A 16,866-nucleotide genomic window follows, 5' to 3' on the forward strand; every position below is an offset into this window, starting at 1 on the left:
TATACAGACTCGCGGAATACCATGTACTAGTCTGGTCTCTTTACTCATGGAAGGATATCCTTGGAAGGATATCCAAGATTCACCAGATTGATTTGATGGTGTGTTTGTTCACGAAGAGAGCTTAAACAGACTGGGCCTATACTCTCTGGAGTTCAGAAGAATTTGATCCCATTGAAATACACTAAATGCCTAAGGGCTGGGATGGGTAGATCAGGATTGATGTTTTAAGATGTTGGGGTGACCAGGGATCACAATCTCAGAAAGGAGCAACAATTCAGGACAAGGATGAAAAGAGATGAATTCATCCAGAGGGTGGTGAAAGTTTTGGAATTCAATACAGAAGGGGGCCAAGGAAGCTTGGTCACTGAGTTTATTTATTTGTATTTAGCAAGACAGGAGGAAACACGTGCATTCACGGGGAAAGAAGTACAAACTGTTTACAGCCGGCGCCCAAATTGAAATCTGAACTCTCAACATGTCGAGCTGTAATCGCATTGCTCTGACTGCTACACTATGTGGCAATATTCAAGACAAGTAAATAGATTTTTTTAGTATTCAGGAAATCGAGGACTGTGGGGTTTGTTAGGATGGCCCAGAGTTAGATCAGCCATAATCCAAGAATGGTGGAGTACACACTAGTGTCTGAGTGACTCACTTGTTGCTTCTACTTCTTATTTCTGAGAAGTTATGAAATTAATAAAATGCCTCTTAAAATCCATCATTTCAAATCTTGACTTGTTCAATTTAATTCTTACTGAAAAAGATATAGAACAAAAATGCTCTACTAAAAACAGAGTACAAGTAGATATTAACCATTCACATCTCTGAGATCCACTCAAATATATAAATGAAGGTTATTTAAAGCAATCTGAACGATATAATTTTATTAAGCTGCTTTTTATTATAAATGTTCTTTCGATGGAGGGTTTGGGGATTTCCTATCATGGCTGTGCTATGGGAACAGGAAAAATACAATCATTTCCATTCAGAATGACATCAAACAGTGATCAGGGAACAGATTGTGGTGTAAAAGCAGGTTTTGGTACACCCACTTGACTGCATGCCAATTGCAACTTACATTCTACTACCATGTGAAAATAATATGGCACCTCTCCAAACCGGTTCATTTTCTAATTAATGTGGATTTGTGCTAGAAGATGATGATCCATTCTGATACAAAGTTATAACAAAATTCACTATGCTTTTGAGAAGTTGCAGATGCTGGTAAGGACAGTGAATGCATCTTTTCACACTGACCAGTTGTATAACTGAAAGCTTCTTGGAGCTTCTGCTTTTCTTTACAGGATGTAAGCTTTGATCGCTGCTGGCTACCAGATTGTTTTAATTTAAGTTCTCCAGGGTGCAGAGTTACTGCTAGCAAATCCAGCCGGCAATGTACTTGCACAAAGAATTTAAGCTTGAAATAAAGAGTATGATCCTTAGCAAACCAAGACAAGCAATGAGATGGCTCTTAGACCTGACTGGTATTCTGTGAGCCCTGCTGAAAGTTCTCAATTCCATTCACCTAAGGTAAGTACAATGGATTCGGAGTGTTATGCCCAATATGGTCAAGTGGAAATGCTCCTCACTTTAACAAAAATAACATGAAACAAAAGAATGGAGTTGAGTGAGAGGAACAATACATCAGCCACAATGGAATGGTAGAGCAGATTCAATGGGACAATTGGCCTAATTCTGCTCCTATCTCTTATGGTTTTATGACAGAAGAGCAGGTAGACGATCAGAGATTGAGGCCAATCCAGGAGTCACGTTCATCAGGGGTTCCTTTCAGGAAATGAAGTTTAACTTAGAGAAGAACATTTACTCCTTCAAGCCTGTCCCACTACTTAAATAGTTGATATTTTAAAGATATTTGTCATGTCCATTCTGATCTACAATTCTCATTTCCATTACATAATAAAGATCAAGATTCATCAAATACTTCAAATAACCTTGCATTCAATCATTCGAAGAATTGATAGAGAAAGACTGTGGTGCAGGGGAAAATTAAATACATGACAACAAAGATTTCATACCAGCTATATTGATGGCTTAGTTAAGCAAAGTAGTGGGTGTCATATACATTGAGATATTCCCATTTATGGTCTGTGCACAATTAAGTGATCTCAATCAGGATGATAGCATTGAGATCTCAGGTTGATAGCCAGTTAGAAAAGGAATAACCAGCTAAGGTTCCTGCCCCCAATTACTATCCTGTTAACTTTTTTTCAGAAAGAATACATATTAAAGTCCTTCATGTACGGAATAAACAGTTGGCCCAATTAAAGGGAGATTATGTATATGGTACTAAAGCACTTCAAGGAACAAAATCATCCAAAAATGTATAAAAGGAAGAAAATTGTAAATGGAAATAATCAAGCATTTATTTCAGATTTCTGCCATCTTTCTTGCTTGAAAGTTCAAAATAAAATACACATACTTATAACACTTAAAACCTGAATCACATTTTATCCGACACCAGGAATACATTCCTGAAACTACACTGTGCATTTGCCTGGATTCAATCATACTTGGTAGCAATTGAAAGACAGCTAGTGCATCATAAAAATGAGGAATGTTTTTTTAATAATTAAATTCAGACAAACCATTTACTTGTTTGAATTTATGATCTAAAGACTCCATGAACTGAGGAATGAAAAACAAAATCGGTTCTGCAGTACTAAAAGCAGCATTTTTGGTTAAAAGGAAAATATAATACACAACTATTTAAAATCATTCAAGTAAATCACTCTTTAGAAAATGTACCACTGACCCTTTGGAACCAGCCTACCATGCTCATGTCCCTGGGGCCCGAATGTAAATTAGATGAGCCATCTCACTGAGCAAGCCTAGTTAAACATTTTCAAAATGAAAATAAATCATTGCAGCTGCCATGGTTGGCAACCATCCTCATAAGAAAGCTTTTGACTAATTCAAAACTATCTAAACTGACTTTAGTGCAGAGTCATAGTGGGAATAGCCTAGAGGTTAATTTTGTTCACAGGACATCACTAAGCTTATACAAAAACAAAGCTTGAATTAATTTGAAAAGAAAATGCATTCCTGTCAAAACATTGTACATTTCAACATCAGTATAGCACTGATATGTATGGGATCAGAAAGTGCAATTTTAATTCTGCCAGCTCAGTTTAAATTTCATTATATTAAAACTTCCATATATCTAGAAGACACAAGGAGGGTTTGAAGATGCACAAGATTATATTTGCTTGAAATATTTCAAAAAAAGGCTGAATTCAGTTGGGGTATATAATTTGTTCCAACAGAAATAGGTCATTCAACTCTTGAGTCCATTCTATTTGATTAAGTGATGGTTTATCTGTACCCAAGGCTGCCTTTTGATCTATCTCCTCTGGTATATTTGCATAATCCAGTTTTACATTCTGAATTAACCAAGCATCCACAGCCTTTTGTATGAGCGTGTTCTACTCTCTTCTAAGTGCTATAATGCCCTGATTGCCATTCTTGTTCTAGACTTCACAGATAAAAGGCTTTTCTTTGGCCACCTTAACCTTACGTATCTCTATCACATCACTCCCAGGCTTCATTCTGAAATGGAAGGAATAGAAGTAAACTTTATATGATTATCTAAAAAACTGCTCACCAACTTCTTAAGGTTAACCTTACCTTGCTTGTTAGACCTAAGATGTTAGCATAACTAAGACATTGTAAAATCACTTCTAAGATGTAGGAAAGTCAATTCAGTGAGTTATTTTCCCTTTCAGAATGGAGATTTTGCTCTTTTCAAGGAAGAAATGGGCAAAAAGAATGGCAATACAAAATTGCTGAAAAGAAATGGGAAAGCTACCAATTCTCCACTGGAACTTCAACTAAAATTATGTGCTGACAGAGGGTAAATCTTCTCCTTTTCCATTTGTTCTAGTGTGTCTGAAGTTAATTATTTTTTTAAAATTCCCTCAGCACTCGTCACAATCTCTGTCCTCAATCACCCTCTTCCCATGTCTCTGCGAAATGTGTCTGAAATGATTTCTTGGTTATTATTTTCCACAACGGTGACGTCACACATGATCCCAAGACGAACTCAGGCACATATCCAGGAAACTTCCAGCACCTTCCATTTTCACTTGTACAATGTCAATTGAATTCTGTTCCTATATTTCAAACCCAAGTGAGATCAAGCAACTCAGCAAGCTTAGGAGACTGATTTTTAAAAATGTTTTACTGTCGAAAGTTAGTTTGAAAAGAAAACGAAACTATACTGTGATTGTTTCAATACAAACTGGTAAGAAGGAAGCCTACTGAAAAGCTGAGTGCTTTGACTACAGTAAGGGAAGAAATGGTTGTAAAGAACGAAGTGGCTAAACTCTCATACCCATTCCCTTTTGCGCTAAACCAAAATCTGGTGAGTATGAAATTTAGTCACAACCACTTTGACTGGCTATTGATCGCACTTCTATTTATGGAGCCTTGCTGTATTCATAATGGTCGCATGATTTGTCCACAAAATTACACCAATCAGTAATTAATTGATTTATGAAAACCTTTGGCCATCATAGTGTGCAGGGATATAAGCTAACAGGCAAGACTTTGGTTTTTGTTCATTCTGATTCTGAAATTAAGCAAAATTTAAATTCCCAGTTTACTGTAAATGTTTTAGTGTCCACCATCCTTTAATATAAAAAGAAATCGGAGCTGCTATAAATGTGTGAAATCTGGACTGGTAGTGAATAATAGTCTCACTGTAGCAATACAAGATGACAGTGTAAGTTGAAACTGATCCATTCCTATCCCTTTCTTCAATTTAGAAATGATTCCCCCTTTAGGCTCCCCTAATATCATGCAACATTCCTCATCAAAGAGGTCATTCAAGTGACCTATTCCTTGACCTCTGCCAATCCCACGCTGGACATGACTACTTGAAGCATTAAAAAAAATGACTTAAGGGATTATACACATTTTTGTATTCCCAAATGACTTTGCACAACAAATTCTCTTGAGTGAAATTAAGCAGCTAAAAACATTTATCATAATGGTCTATCACACATTTATCAGTGCAGTATAATCACAGAATTTAACACCTAATCCCATTTACAACTGTGAATCTGAAGAAAGATTAAATATTTCCTATAAGGCATTATCATTTTTGCTTGGGTGGATTTTCTACTTGTTAAATATTTTAAAGGAAGTGAAACAATTTTTCTAATCCTAGTGGTCTCAAAGAATAGTATAACTGTTAATGTTGCCTCTTCTATGAGCAAATAGCTGATAATACAAGGTTGCACTTGAGATAGTCAGACCGCCTCTCCCATGGGTACTGTGAAAGCAAACAAGTGAAAGTCCTTCATAACACCTCCACTTTGGAAGGAGTAAACTGAAGTAACAGAGCCACGGTGAGTGCTAAAGACAAGAGAACTCTACTGTGTATTTCCACTCCACATGATAGTTATGCCAGATTAACAGAAAAAGCAATAAAACCACCATGTTACAGTTTTGCACCTGGGGAGAAGAAAAGGGGCATGGTTTGGCCAATCAATTACAGTGGTAATTGGTTAATCTTCCAGTAGGTTCAGTGTCTTGAGCAGAAGTGCATTCACATTAAAGGAAATGGGCCAAGTTGTTTCAAATTACAGCCTTTACAAGTAAATTAGGTAGTTAACAAGCAAAGGACAAAGTAGGAAAATAAACTGATGTTTCCAAAGTTCCATCACAAGTCCCATCCAAAAATAGAAGTGCACCATTAGTTCTGCACAAGTTCAGTATCTCTAAACAGCTGCCCTAATGGCAATTTGACAAATTGATTATTGCCATTGGTTTGTCACAGCAGATTTATAATGAATTGGAATCATTTAATCAACACCTCTCCACAAAGGTGACGACATCTGCAGACAAAATTGCAGCTGGGTGCTCTATTGCTGTCAACAGTATATTCCAAAAGGCAATTTTTACAGACAAAGGATATGCTCATTGTAATTGTGTCTGTATGTGACTGAAGAACTGGCTGGAGTGATTTGGGGAAAGGATCCATTTCATTAGAAAATAACAGATACAACTTCTTTACTCAAATGTAGGGGTACATGCTTACATGTAGGGGTAATTCACAAAAAGCTGCAGTATAATTTAGTAGCCAAATAAAATGTTAAAGAGGCAAGAAATGAATCTACAGAAAATTTATACAGCTTTTTTGACAGATACCAACTCTTCTTAAAATACTAGGGTACAGTTTTTAATGTGCCTTGATGGCATCAGGGAACACTCTTCCTGAAAAGTAAAATTGAGCAACAGTCCACACTAATATCTCAAGCAAAATTGGTATTAATATATGCTTTGGATTAAATGTAAGCAACATGGCTGATTTTGCTGCTTCTTCCCTACAGGATACATTTTTATTGAATTTCCAGCAAAGTTCATGGCAGGCGAGAATGCATTTTTGAGGTCCCAGGTTTAACTCATCAGGTTTCCAACAGTGCTTCAGAATCATCATTGGTAAATTCACCAGCACAATTAGGGCCAAATGGTGATATTTCAGGGCTTGTAAGATTCTCATTTTAGAAAATAACTCTTCCATATTAATACTCAAAGAGTCGTAACAATAAGCAGTGTCACACATTCTAATCAGAAATGTTAATTGTATAACTTCAATTGAAAATATTTCATTCACAAGACCCTCCCCCAGCAGAAGATTCTAAACTACAGATTGCTACTGAATAAAACAGAACATGACATTTCTTTACGAAATGAGACACAATTACTTCCATTTAAACTATCCCTTTCCTTCACGTTGTAAAATGCAGAAAATACAAACCATGATCTCGAACAACTGTGGCAATGCAAAATATACCATGAAAAGGAACCTCAAACAAAACAGTGCATGTGCTATCTAAAATGATGGTGTGTGAATTATAGGATGCAGAAGTGATAAAAGTCACTGTATTCCATTCTATTCATTTCTACTCTTTTAATCAGAATCACTTTGTTGCGTCAAACCATTTGCAATTTGTTCCTACCTTTCATTCTACAGCCATTTAGTTTTAAACTGTCCTCAAAACAGGAATCCTCCACTAACACACACCATTTCAAATTAAAACCTCAAAATAGCATGGTGCCCTTAACAGTTAAAGAATGTTAAAAGTGAATCAATATTTAATTATCAGTTAGCACAATGACAGATAAATTAGATTGCTTCTGACTTTCAAATTGCACTTTTTTGTGCCTTAGAAATATAGTAAAGAAACTGGCCATTACATCCACCAGTTGATTATACCATTTCTTCTTTTAAGGGTTTCTGATTTTTCTGTTCATCAAAAGCTCTGAGCAACTCTTCAGTAAATAACCTACACTGACAGCTCAGTGCAGTACTGTGGGAGACGCAGCTCATTCTCATGAAAAATTAAACTCAGCTGCCATCTATCATTAGAACTCCAGTGATACTGGTCACAGCAGCAACGGATGCTCCCAGTGGTCAATATTCCTCTCTCAACACCATTATAAAAACAACACATGAACTGGTAAAACAAACCATTACTGATAATAGGATCTTTATGTGTTGAAATGGCACATTAACTTAACTACCTAACTGCATGCCAAAGCAATTCATTTTATGCAGACTACTTTAAGATAATATTAAGATGGTTTACTTCCTTTTTTTTTAAAACCAGAGGGTAGTTCATTCCTATTAAACTATGCTTACATAATTTGAAGTGGACTAGGGGTCAGAGAGAGAATAAAAACTACAAGTAGAATAAAATAAATTGAATGACCCTGAAGATAAAAAATAAACCCAATGACATCTTAAGACTATTCTTTCTAAGTTTATTTGTTGGCAGTTTCATGATCTCCTTGTTAATTGTTTGTTGCATAAAAGCTTCAGGTATAACACAAAGGTGTCTTGTGAGCAATCAATAAATGCTGATTAAAGTGTCAGTGTTTCAGCACAGTGGAGCACTGGAATGTTTTAGAGTGCTGATGGGATACCTGCCCATTCATTCACACATGATGTCTGCACCATCATATTTTTAAGAGGAAACTAATTATAAATTCCTTTAAATTCCTTTAAGCACCAGCTAGATGTAATAACTGACTTATAATGACTTAATCAGAAGTATAATCCCACTGCCAGCAGACGACCCTCCCTCATGGCATGTTTTCCCCCACCACTGTGCCTCATCTGCAACAAACCCAGACCACAATGTTTAAAAGCAAAATAGTAACAACAATTGTTGTAAATAAAGATCAGAAAAAGCAAGAGATACACCCATCAGCTCAGGTAGCATCTGTGGAGAAAGAAACAAACGAAAAGTATAAAAACTGCAGAGGCAAAAACTTTGAATGTTAATTGTATTTTTCTCCTTATTTGCTGAGTATCTACTGCATTTTCTGTTTCTATATCATATTGCTTAATACTATCAGAAAAATATTTTGCTCTTTTTTTTACATTTGGAACCCTTTACAGATGACCAAAAACTCTCTTGGCAAAAATAATACTGCTGGAGCACTTACATTCTAATTCTTATCCATATGATGATCATTAGAGTTGCAAAAAAACTTTTTCATCTGTTCCATGAAAATGGATTTGTGCACATCTGAATACTTGACCTATTTTAATAACATTTGCCTTTGCCTACCTGAATGCAGATGTTGGAAAAACTGATCACACAGAGAATATCATGAAAAGCCTTTGCCTTTATCTAACACCTCTTTGACCGAGATGATGCACTACACAGTAAGTTTAAAGTAAATGTATTATTGAAGTACATATACTGTATGTCACCATATACAACCCTGAGATTCATTTTCTTACGAGCATGTTCAATAAATCCAAGAAACACAATAGAATCAATGAAAGACTGCAACCAACATGGGGACAACCAATGTGCAAAAAACAACTGTGCAAATACTAAATAAATAGATAGATAGATAAGAAATAAACATCAAGAACATGAGATTAAGACTCCTTGAAAATGAGTCCAAAGGTTGTGGGAACCGTTCAGTGATGGGGCAAGTGAAGTTGAGTGAAGTTATCCTCCTGGTTCAGGAGCCTGATGGTTGAGGGATAGTAACTGTTCCTGAACCTGGTGGTGTGGGTCCTGAGGGTCCTGTACCTCCTTCCTGATAGCAGCAGCAAGAAGAGAGCAATGTCTGGGTGGTGGGGTTCTTGATAATACATGCTACTTTCCTGCAATAACACTCTGTGTAGATGTACTCAATGGTAAGGAGGGCTTTGCCTGTGATGGACTGGGCCGCATCCACTATTTTTTGTATGATTTTCCGTTCAAGTGTATTGGTGTTTCCAGACTGTGATGCAACCAGTCAATATACTCTCCACCACACATCTGCAGAAGTTTATCAAAGTGTTAGATATCATGCCAAATTTTCGCAAACTTCTAAGGAAGTAGAGGCACTGCCATGCTTTCTTCATAATGACACTTTCAGGACAGATCCTCTGAAATGATAAGACTGAGGAAGTTAAAGCTGCTGACACTCTGCATCTCTGATCCCCCAATGAGGACTGGCCCGTGGACCTTTGGTTTCCTCCTGATACAAAGTATTCACTCCTCACAAACTATTCTAAAAATTATGCCATGGTGCCGTAGCCTTCAACATCTTTCTCAAGTGGTTCTCCCTCATAGCTAAGCTTAAACAAAGGCCAGTAACTATAACAACGTGAAACATCACAACCAAGTCCCAACTTATTTTTGCTACACATCCATAAGTGTACAATCCAGTAAGGGACTGGGGGAAAGTGGATTTAGTGAACACATGGGGGGGGGGGGAGTGGAAGGGAAAAGTTAAACTTCTCCCAAAGCAATCAAATACAAAATTATAATAGAAACACTCCACAGTTACATCTAAATTCCTAAGCCCATTCTAGATGCTTACACATGAGAACCATAACTTGTAAGACAAATAAAAAATTCAATGCTAGAACATGATATCAGACATGATATGAAAAAAAAATCACAAGAGGTATTAATCCAAGCTGGTGTAGTTTCAAAAGTCTGGTCAATTAATTGGTATCCATTTACCCTTGAAGAAAGTAGTAAGGAACAAAAATTCATAATGTCTTATTTAACAATTTTGAGATGGTGGATGAAATCCAAAATTAAAATGTACTATTTTTTAAAAACTTATGTTCTCAATCCTAACGAAACAGAAGTTGGAATAATTAAGATGAATAAAAAGGAACAGTACAGTGGCAGAGCGATTAGTGTTGCTCTGGAAAATCTCAGGCTGGGTGTTATATTGAATCTGGACATTCTCTCTGTGACCATGTGGATTAACCCTGCATGTTGGTTTCTTCCAATGTGCCAACAAAATAGCTAGTTGGTAACTTACTGATGTAGGAGGGTGGCAGGAGAATGGAGGGGGGGAATTGACTGGAAAATGGGTGGTCAGTGGTTGCTGTAGACATGGTAGACCAAAGAGCCTGGTTCCATCTGGTATATCTATTTTTAAATACATGGGATTCTGCAAATGATGAAAATCCAGGGCAACACACACAAAACACACACAACTCAGCAGGTCAAACACCATATATGGAGACATTTTGGGCCAAAGAACTTCGTCAAGACTGGAAAGGAAGAGGGGAGAAGCCAAAGGTGGGGTGGGGGAGGGGAAGAGGAAAGGAGTACAAGGTGGCAGGTGTTAGGGGTGGTAATTATTTTTAGCTCACTTTTAAATTTTTGGTATTAAGTGGATAGTTAATTATACAAATAGTCTTTTGTCCCTTGTTAAGTTTGAGATACAAATTCCCTCAACGGTTCAATAAGTAGACCCAGTGACTAGCTGAATCCTGTATACCAGGGCCAAGGACAACAAAAAAAAGTTATATAAATAGAACGGAAGCAAGAGAAAGGCTTAAAGAGGACAGCTGTGAAGAATAGGAAAGGAAATACATAGAATAGGGAGAAGAGAAAGGAAAAGAAATCAATAGTTTTGAAAAAAGCCCTACCTTAGCTTTAGTAAAAGCTGAATAATCAGATAGGAGAGCTCATAAGTAAGAAAGACTAGCAAAAACACAATGAAATAGGATGCAGGAGTTGACAGGAAATGATAAATTAGTGGTGGTGGGGGTGTGAAGGGTGGAGGTGTTGATCAGCCTTATTTGGGGAAAGTGACTGTTTTTGAGTCTGGTGGTCCTGGTTTAGATGCTACATAGCGTTCTCCCTGATGGGAGTGGAACAAACAGTCCATGAGCAGGATGGGTAGGACCCTTCATGATTTTGCTGGCCTTTTACTGGCACCTTTCTGTATATATGTCCTTGGTGGTAGGCTGGTGCCGGTGATGTGGTGGGCAGTTTTGTTTTGGCTGCCCGTTGTAGGGCCTTCTTGTCCGCCACAGTGCAGTTTCTGTATCGTGTGTAACTACACAGGTATTTGAAAGAATAATAAGCCAACATCAATCCTCAAATTATGACTAGCACATTTGTGCTGGCAGTGGAATGAGCATCATGAAAGTGGATACAGGAAACAACTGAGTACAACAAAGATCTTTTAGATTAGTGACAGTATGAAGCAGTAGCATAAAAAATCATGGTATCAGGATGACAAATAGAAAAAGTGATTTTTGTTCTCCCCAGGAAGCACTTGTGTAAATCACATATCGGCACTGTTAAATTGTATCAGTTAATCAGCAAGTAATAAAATTCTAAACGCAAGTTTCAGCAAAGACAGCCAAGACCCCTGAGCTTCATATTCCAACAGTAGCTGATGACTTCCAAAGAAAGTTTCTGTATGACCAAACCAATACATCATTTGCCTTACATAAATATACAACAGACAATGAAAGGAACTAGGCCATGTTTTGGCTAATTTTACAATACACAAGACTGGTTACAATAATCAGACAAAACTTTCTTTCTCTAAATTCTGTTTTCTATCATGCCCCTCCCCTTGGTGCGATGAAATCAATTTGTCACTGAGTTACAAAGTCCTACATGCCACAGGATGCAGACATATTAAGAGACAGTGAGAATTAAATCAGGGCAACATTTTTGGGAAAAACCTCATTGTGAGCAATGGTAAAACAACTAAGAATATTGACTTCTATTCAAAAATCTTCAGAAAATGGATTTTAAAGGTTGATTTTCTTTTTCAAAAAGGCACTATCAAACATCATTTAAAAATTTTGTAAATATAGCCCAGCTGAACAGGAGATAATAACAATAAAAATCGGGTAAACTTTTTCAGGCTTGACAGGCCACAAGTCAATTTCCTTTGGAGTACATTTTTCTATAATCATAACAACAAGGAAAATGTGTGTTGGCCACTTTTGTTCAGGGTAGATGGACTGCATTGGCACAGCACAGAAAAATACAGGTCCACAATTGTCAGTTTTGCTGTGTAGATGCAATAAGAACATGCACACATACAGCCAATATAAAATGTGAAAACAGATTGTCCTGCACAGAAATTCTCCATCTACCCCGGTTTTCTCTACCTCCACCCATTTTTCTATAAACAGAAACACAAATTCTACAGACAAGTGCCCTGTAGCATCTTTACTAACAAGCTAACAAATGATGTAACATTAACGACCACGGCAATGCTAGAAATAGTTCCCATTAAAAGTCCAAGCTAACATTTCAATGAGAGTCGATGAATATCATCCAAAATTGTAATCACAACAGATTTCAAATCTAGGAATGCAAACACTAACAATAGAAGCCCCTGTGCCTTTGCTCACTCTAAGTATCAGTACACTTAACATGGGTCAATAACTGAACTTTGCACTTACCAACTTTGGATGGTTCAGTTCATCGCCTTATCAAGGGAAAAAAATATTTTATTCACTGCTTTCATCTGGTAGCAATGTGTGGTATAAATATTAGAGAGTAGATAAGGCTCTCAACAGCTTCACTGGACCAGTTGATAGATAAGGCAACTGGGAGTGGAAGCCAGTTTGGCTCATGTGGCGTCCTTTCAATTTTAGGGTTATTTATATTATTGATTTTTTTAAAAATTAGGAAAGCAGAAAATCGTGTGACCGACCACTGCATTCAATTGCCTGATGTGACCTGTTGAGTGAGCATCAAGACTGTAATTTAACCCAATATACTGTAATATGGTAAGTTTTTGTTTCGGTAAAGTCCAATCCAACTTTATTTCACTTCTGTCTGAAATACTACACTACAGGCAAAACCCAAGACATAATTCAATACTTTCTATTTTGAAAACAATTTTAAAGATTTACTATTTTAGAAAACTGATGCTGATGTGCTGAAACAGTTAACTGAATAGATGAGTAAAACATTAAGTAGGTTTTGATCTTTTATTTTGGTTGCCAGCCTCCAACTCCTGTGACAGTCAAATGTTGCTGGCAACAAAGCTATGAACAACTTGCCAGGTTCTTAAGACGTACAGCCAAGAAAATCAGGTTTTTAGTGGCCTCCTGATTATAGTGGGATTTGCCATTCCAGTAGCAACACATTTTGGTTGTTACATTTATACAACAGCGAAATATCACACATTAAAAAAGATTTTCTCTGTAGTGACTTTAGCATACTGCATGCAAATTGCTAAAATATTACAAAACTTGCAGAATGAGTGTACTACATTATACTGATTTTCAATGAAAACTTGCTGCATTATTGCAAGCGCAGGAAGAATGCACAAGTAACTTACCCTCCCAATATTCCAGCTGAAGTATTATAACAATCAAATTGTAGAAAATTCTCAATGTGGAAGGCCACTTGGCTCATCAGGACTATGGACAAAGAGCTACTTGAGGGAAAGGAATGTATGAGGAGTATCTGATGGCTCTAGGCTTGTATTTGCTGGAGTTCAGAAGAATAGGGGGAGGGAAGAGATCTCATTGAAACCTCTTGAATATTGAAAGACCTAGATAGAATGGATGTGGAGTGGATGTTTCCAATAGAGGGGAAGTCTAGGACCAGATGGCACAGTCTCAGAATAGAAGGGCACCCCTTTAGATCAGATATAAGGAGTAATTTCTTTATCCAGAGGGTAGTGAATCTGTGGAATTCTTTGCCACAGATGCTGTGGAGGCCAAGTCATTGGGTATACTTAAAGCAGAGGTTGATTGGTACTTGATTAGTCAGGGTGTCAAAGATTACAGGGAGAAGGCAAGAGAATGAGAGTTGAGAAGTATAATAAATCAGCCATGATGGAATGGTAGAACAGACTTGATGGGCCAAATGGCCTAATTCTGCTCCTATGTCTTACAGTCTTCAGAACTATCTAACCCTCCATAATTCATATTATTTAAGTCAGTAGTTCCCAACCACCAGGCCGCAAAGCATGTGCTACCAGGCCGCGAGGAAACGATATGATTTGGTGGTATGAAGTGAAATGAGTCAGCTGCATATTGTTTCCTCGTGGCCCGGCAGCACATGCTTTGCAGCCTAGTGGTTGGGGACCACTGATTTAAGTGACATCAGTTGCAGAGGAAAGTTTAGCTTATCCAATCATTCCTCCGCTGTACTTTTACACTCATGGTAACATCTTCATTGATCTCCCCTGCATCCTAGCCCATGCAATTGCATCTTTCCTGTAATGAGGTGATTGGAACCGTGCACCCAAAAATAGTTGACTAATGAAGTGTCATCTATACAGTAATTCACCCAAATCCTACTCTGCAAGCCTCACCTAATAAAACAGAACACTGCATATATGTTTTAACCACCCTTCTGACCCACGTGACCATCTCTACATCTCTGTGGACATGTACTCCACAATTCCTTTGTACCTCTATCTAACCTAATAAAGCTCCAGTAATAAAACAGTCTTTGATTTTGATAATTACTACACATTGCTTCCTTTGAATGAGGCCATGGATCCAATTTGCCACTTCCCCATAAATCCTTTGGGGTTTAAAATTTTGGACTGGCCTACCACATGAGACCTTCTCAAAAGCCTTTCTGAAATCAAGGAGATGTCAGAAAATTCTGACCACTTCTTGTGTTCTTAGATAAATTAAAATTTTTGCATTATAGGATGTTAACAAATCCATGTGCAACTTATGTGAATTTCTAAACGAATGTCAAACAGCCCTTTAAGAACCAATGCCAATAATTTTCCCATCTGACAGGTACGGCCTATGGATAGCGAGAAGCTGCACCCAATAGCAGAGGGCTATAGGACAGGACGTTAAAGAAGAAAATAGAATCATAGAACACTGCGGCACACAAACAGGCCCTTTGGCCCATCTAATCTGTGCTGGACCATTTATCTGCCTACTCCCATCGACCTACAGCCAGATCATAGCCTTCCATAACCTCCCAACCATGTACCTATCCATATTTCTCTTAAATGTTGAAATCGAACCCACATCTACCACTTGCCTTGTTAGCTCGTTCCACACTCTCACCACCCTCTCAGTGACTTAACACAGCAAGAGATTGATAATCAGCAAAACACAAGAGACTGCAAATGCTGGAATCTATCGCAACAAACAAACTGTGAGAGGAACTTAGCCGGTCCAGCAGCATCTGAGACCGGGCCGGGGGGTGGGGGGGAATATTGTTGATGCCTGAGGTAAACACCCTGCATCAAACAGTTCAGTCCAAGTTACATTACTAAAAGTTAATATACTATTTTAAAAACTTAATAACAATAGAAATCATTACAGGATAAATTCACCAATTTTATTGGACAGTCTTGCAGGTTTGATAAACATTCCCTTACCTCATTTCCAACTAGCACCCGAGTATCCTTCCCAGTGGGAATATAGTGGATTTACTGTAATGAACAACACTTTGAGAACTGCCTACAGTAGACCCCAAGTTACCATTTTCAATGAGGCATATCAACAAATGCTCCCAATGAAATAAAATGATGAATCTGAATTAAGTATCCTTTCAACCTCTAAAAACTCATTCACATGCCCAGAAATACAGCAATACGGCAAAGTATCAAGTTTACACATTTTCTTCAACAACACTGTTCAAACTCTAATCTATGACTAAAAGTACTACACATCTATTAATGGAGTTCACAGACTTTGACAAAGTATTTCTGAAGAAAGTTGCTGAAGCTTCAATGCTAATACACAAAAACTTCAAAAATTAAATGCAACCAACAAGTAAAATGTGACAGTCCTATAGCTGATAATCTAATAAATATAACACTCGTTCATTTCACAGGACAAAAATTTATTTTCATTAGCCAACTCTAGCAAACTTAAGAAAAAGAACTGGAAGATAGTGAGACCTAAATCATTGGAACTGAGTAATGCACTTCGATACAAATTTGCAACCTCCACCCCCCCAACCTCCCCACAAAAATGCTACTACCCAGTGAGCTACATACCTTCACAGGCCTTAGAGACTTACTGAATAAAGATATGTGATCAAGCTGAAACATTCACACCTAAATCACTATATTTTAAAAAAGCCAAAGAAAAGTACAGCTGTCAGACCAACACAGGCTGGAGAAGGAAATCTGCTTCACCAACTCTTCAGAATCTGCCATTAATCTGCACATCCTGTATTATGCTCCACCTCTGCTTCCTAAGGACAGCAGAAGTCATGAGACCCAAACCTGCAGTGCGCATGGGTGCCAGTAGCAGCAGAGTCTTGTCTGTGTGCCAGTGGTTCTAGTGTGGCGTGCATTCAGCCGTAAATCACAATGTCAGCTTGAGTCACAGTCACACTGTTTAAGCGGGTTTGACATTTACAGAATAGAGGAGGGTTCTGGAGAAGAGAGGCAGGGAGGGGAGTGGTGAGGGGGGAGAGTGGCGAGGGGGGAGAGTGGAGAGAGGGGGGAGTGGAGAGAGGGGGGAGTAGCGAGGGGGAGAGTGGTGAGGGGGAGAGTGGCGAAGGGGGGAGAGTGGAGAGGGGGAGAGTGGCGAGGGGGAGTGGAAGGGGCAGTGGAGAGGGGGGAGTGGAGAGAGGGGGGAGTAGAGAGGGGGGCAGCGAGAGATAGAGATAT

The 16,866-nt window shown here is 38.0% G+C and overlaps 1 protein-coding gene across 1 annotated transcript in view; it reads right to left on the reverse strand.

The window, feature by feature from the left end:
* The window catches only part of raraa (retinoic acid receptor, alpha a), a 399,727-nt gene extending 383,333 nt beyond the window's left edge, over positions 1–16,394 (reverse strand). The window contains exon 1 of the mRNA XM_059956420.1: positions 16,246–16,394. The gene's annotated coding sequence lies outside the window, so the exon portion shown is untranslated. The remainder of the gene's footprint in view (positions 1–16,245) is intronic.
* Between the last annotated feature and the right edge of the window lie 472 nt (positions 16,395–16,866).

The sequence above is a fragment of the Hypanus sabinus genome, chromosome X1, assembly GCF_030144855.1.
Source record: "Hypanus sabinus isolate sHypSab1 chromosome X1, sHypSab1.hap1, whole genome shotgun sequence".
Lineage (NCBI taxonomy): Eukaryota > Metazoa > Chordata > Chondrichthyes > Myliobatiformes > Dasyatidae > Hypanus > Hypanus sabinus.